Source organism: Macrobrachium nipponense, chromosome 3, assembly GCF_015104395.2.
Source record: "Macrobrachium nipponense isolate FS-2020 chromosome 3, ASM1510439v2, whole genome shotgun sequence".
NCBI classification, from domain to species: domain Eukaryota; kingdom Metazoa; phylum Arthropoda; class Malacostraca; order Decapoda; family Palaemonidae; genus Macrobrachium; species Macrobrachium nipponense.
Genome location: NC_087202.1, coordinates 80,891,643 through 80,896,642, shown reverse-complemented (window position 1 = coordinate 80,896,642; position 5,000 = coordinate 80,891,643). Strand labels below are relative to the sequence as shown.

General features: G+C 35.9%; 1 protein-coding gene across 4 annotated transcripts in view; it reads right to left on the bottom strand.

The window, feature by feature from the left end:
- The window catches only part of LOC135221846 (C-terminal-binding protein-like), a 190,361-nt gene that overhangs the window by 125,057 nt on the left and 60,304 nt on the right, over positions 1-5,000 (bottom strand). For 3 of the 4 annotated variants that reach the window (XM_064259766.1, XM_064259772.1, XM_064259768.1), the window contains exon 2: positions 2,433-2,466. The exons of the other annotated variant lie outside the window; for it this stretch is intronic. The gene's annotated coding sequence lies outside the window, so the exon portion shown is untranslated. The remainder of the gene's footprint in view (positions 1-2,432; positions 2,467-5,000) is intronic. 4 annotated transcript variants of the gene reach the window in all.

Below are 5,000 nucleotides of genomic sequence, written 5' to 3'. Positions count from 1 at the left end.
AAATTTTAATATGATGTCAACAATCGACATAACAAAATAATGTTACCACTTCTATCAGCATTTCCCAGCGGTAGAAGTAGTAGTAGTAGCAAGAGTATAATAGTATTCTAAGGAAATAAAAAAAAAGTGGGGTGGGGGGGAGCTGAACAAGTGCCATTAAACTGTGGCATCTAAAAATGGCACACTTATATCTCTACTCAACCACAGCAGGTGTGAATTCGTAATGCATGTGTGCACCGGGAAAGGGGGGATGGGGGGACCAAGGGAGATGTTACGGTATGTGGGGGAGGGAGGAGGGGATTGGGAGTGGCTGGGGGGAAGTATATATCGGAGGATACAATGTTAGGAGAGAGAGAGAGAGAGAGAGAAATAAGCATCATTTTGAACTTTAACATTGGTTGGGGAGTATATATTGGAGGAGAGAGAGAGAGAGGAGAGAGAGAGAGAGAGAGAGAGAGAGAGAGAGCTAAGCATCATGAACTTTAACATTATGTGTGCGAGCGCGCGCGTGTACGAATAGACGCGTGGGTGGTAGTAGATGTTTTTTGCGATTTTTTTTTTTTTTTTTGCTCTTGTTGGTCCTACTCCTTCCAGTTTCTTTGTTTTTCAAAGCCCGAACAATTTCATCTGGGAATGTAGGAAAAAAAGAGAGAAAAAAAAGAGAAAATCAACCAGGCTGTTGTGAAAGAAATGGCCGAGTCTCTGAAAGGTCATTTGGTGGGTGGAAAGGCAGCTTGACATACTTTTGCTTTTTATCAGTTTTTTTTTCTCTCACATAGAGAGAGAGAGAGAGAGAGAGAGAGAGAGTAATCATTGATGAGATTTCATTGAGAGAGAGAGAGAAAGGGAAAGTAATCATGATGAGATCTTTATTGAGATTTTTTTCGAGAGAGAAAAAGTAAATCAAATATGATCTTTATTAGATTTTTTCTGAGAGAGAGAGAGAGAGGAGACGAGAGAGAGAGAGAGAGAGAGAGAGAGCGCAAATTATTGATTGAGATTTCTTGAGAGAGAGAGAGAGAGAGAGAGAGAGAGAGAGTCCATTAGGAAATTTCAATGAGAGATAAAGAGAGAATCTCATGAATAACTTATGAATGGTTTCATCCATGTGGTGAGAAATTTGCATCATCGTTTTGATGGCGTGTGAGTGTGTATGCGTGTGTGTGAGTGTGGAGGGGGGGGGGGGGGGGTGGTCATAGTCGCAACCAGCCGCCAATTGCTCGAATTCTTCTAACTGTTTTCGGATACGCTTCTCATCAGACAGCCTTGAATACGAAAAGGAGGTCGAATGAGTTTTTAGGTGACTGTGGTCGGTTGACACAAATATATAAATAAAATATATTATATATATATATATATATATATATATAATATATTATATATATATATATATATATATATATATACATACACGTCTGGTGACAGTTACCAGATGATTACACACAGAGACACAAACACATAAATAAATATACATATATATATATATATATATATATATATATATATATATATATATATATATATATATATATATATATATTTATAATATATATAATAATAAATGCTTTATTTCGCATAAAAATACACTGTAATGAATTCTATACGCGGATGTTAAACTACAGAACACTAAAAACAGTAAGTATATAAAAACATATGTATATTGTATATTTTATATATATTTATATAATATGTATATATATATATATATATATATAGATGTAACAAAAAACAACCAAATCAAACGCAAAAAAGCACCAACAAGCTCAAAGAAGACATCTGGAATAATTCAACGTCCCACAGAAATAATAAAATACCGCGGCACCGTGCCGTGTTATACGAGAGCCCGAAGGTGCCTCAGGGAATGCACAGAAAAGCAACGTCTTCATAATAACTGTAGTAGATTCACATCAGCCGTGCATTTGATGTCTAGGCCAGTCCCTTACGACGCTCCGGATTGGCTGTTGATAAGCCAATCACAGGACTGGAAACTCTCAGTCTCTCTCGAGAGTTCACATGGGTAAGATCTAGTATGTTCCACCTCCCCTGAGGTCTAAGTCTTTCTAAAGTATCCCTTAGGAGAGGTGGAACATATACATCCTGCCTATGTGAACTCTCTCGAGAGAGACAGGGAGTTTCCAGCTCTGTGACTGGCCTATCAACAGAAGCGTCGTAAGGGACTGGCCTAGACATCAGATGCACGGTTGATGTGAATCTACTATAGTATACCAGTCGGCTCGCATCAATAATAATGCGCATTTGAACTGAAAACAAAAGACGGTTATATATAGTATATATATGTATATATACATATACATATATAACATTAGTATATATTTATGTATATTATATGTATTATATATAATATATATGTATATATATACATATATATATGTGTGTGTGTGAGAGAGTGTATGTATGAAAAAGATACTGACCTTATACAATGCTCGCAACGATGGCCAAGGTTTCCTGTGAAAAAAAAATAAAATAAAAAGTCACCGAAGATTAATAAAAAAAATATTTTCAAAACAAAGAACAAACAATATATTAATCGGATTACTAATGATACACGTATGAGCAAACTACAAGCTAGCATATTAATAATAATAATAATAATAATAATAATAATAATACTTATTACTTTCCCTCCTTCATTAACTGCATTCTAGTTCCTCTCTCTCTCTCTCTCTCTCTCTCTCTCTCTCTCTCTCTCTTTCCTCCATGCCGTTCCACTCTTTCCAGACGCTCGATTCCAGCCGTTTTCCAGGCAACTATAGGAGGAAACGCCAGTTGATTTCGACAAGACAAACAGAAGGGATTCCTCTCTCTCTCTCTCTCTCTCTCTCTCTCTCTCTCTCTCTCTCTAAGCTAAGAAGAAGATAAATTCAAAAAGAACAAGAAGAAAGACGAAGTGAAGAACAAGACGAAGAACAGATTGAAGAAAAGGGTAAAGAACGGAGGGAAGAACAACACGAAGAACAGAGCTAAGAATAAGATGAAGAATAAGTGGAGAACACGATAAAAAAACTAAATGAAAACAAGATGAAGAAAAGAATGAAGAACAAGATAAAGAACGGAGTGAAGAACAACACGAAGAGCAGAGCTAAGAACAAGATGAAGAACACAAGAAGAACCAGAAGAAAGACGAAGTGAAGAACAAGATGAAGAACAGAATGAAGAAAAGGGTAAAGAACGGAGTGAAGAGCAACATGAATAACAGAGCTAAGAACAAGATGAAGAGCAGAATGAAGGAAACGGCAAAGAATTAAATGAAGAATAAGATGAAGAAGAGAATGAAGAAAACAGTAAAGAACGGAGTGACGAACAAGATGAAGAACAGAGATAAGAATAAGATGAAGAATGCAGTGAAGAACAAGACGAAGAACAGAGTGAAGAACAAGATAAAGAACGGAGTGAAGAACAAGATGAAGAACAGAATGAAGAACAAGATAAAGAACAGAATGAAGAACAAGATGAAGAACAGAATGACGAAAAGGGTAAAGAACGGGTTGAAGAACAAGATAAAGGACTGAGCGAAGAACAGAATGAAGAACAAGATGAAGAACAGAGCGAAGAACAAGACGAAGAACAACAAAGATAGAAAATCTGTAATAACGACAGACAGTGGGTTTCAACAACAAACAATGGAAGCAAATGAAAGAGAGAGAGAGAGAGAGAGAGGAGGGAGAAGAGAGGAAGAGAAGAAGCGAGAGAGAGAGAGAGAGAGAGAGAGAGAGAGAGAGAGAGAGAGAATGCACTAATGAGCCAATGATGCCGGAAACAAAAGGGACACGTGGAGGATTTGCGATCAACCCCGCTGCTTTGTTCTTTCGCGCGCGTATACGCAAGCAAGCACGCGGATGACTGTACGCAAGAATGAAAATGCCCTGGAGCCGCGAATCTATACAGGATGTTATCTTAACATCCACACAATTGTTGACTTTAAATTCCACACAATTGTTGATTTTAAATTCCACACAATTGTTGACACAAAATGTTGACTTTAAATTCCACAAAAAAGGTTAATTTTAAATTCCACACAATTGTTGATTTTCAATTCCACACAATTGCTAACACAAAATGTTGACTTTGAATTCCACACAAAATGCTGGCTTTAAATTCCACTAAAAAAGGTTGATTTTAAATTCCACACAAAATGTTAGCTTTAAATTCCACAAAAAAGGTTGATTTTAAATTCCACACAATTATTGATTTTAACATCCACACAAATGTTGACTTCAAATTCCACACAATTGTTGACTTTAAATTCCACACGAAATGTTGACATCAAATTCCACACAATTGTTGATTTTTAATCCCACACGAAATGTTGACATCAAATTCCACACAATTGTTGATTTTTAATCCCACACATTTGTTGAATTTAAATTCCATACAATTGCTGACTTTAAATTCAGCACAAAATGTTGACAAACAAAAGGTTGACTTTAAATTCCACACAAAACGTTGACTTTAAATTCCACACAAAGTGTTGACTTTAAATTCCACACAAAATGTTGACATTAAATTCAACACAACTGTTGATTTTAAATGCCACACAATTGTTGATTTTGAACTCCACACAAAATACTGACTTTCAATTCCACACAATGATGATTTTAAATTCAAAATGTTAACTTTAAATTCCACAAAAAAAGGTTGACCTTAAAATCCACACAAAAGTTTGACTTTAAATTCCAAACAAAATATTGATATTAAGTTCCACACAAAATGTTAACTTTAAATCCCACACGATTATAGACTTTAAATTCCACACAAACTGCTGAATTTAAATTCCACACAACGTACACTTTACATCCCGTACCTTGGGCGTACACGAACGATCAAATTCTTTTCTCCAATGATAAAGCTGATCCCGGAATGTAATAAGAATAAAATATCCCATTTAACGACTGAATTAACTAAATGAAATGAAAGACGACGCACGCACACGCACACACACACAAAAAGTCAGCTCACAAAAATAAAATGCCTTGAAAGTA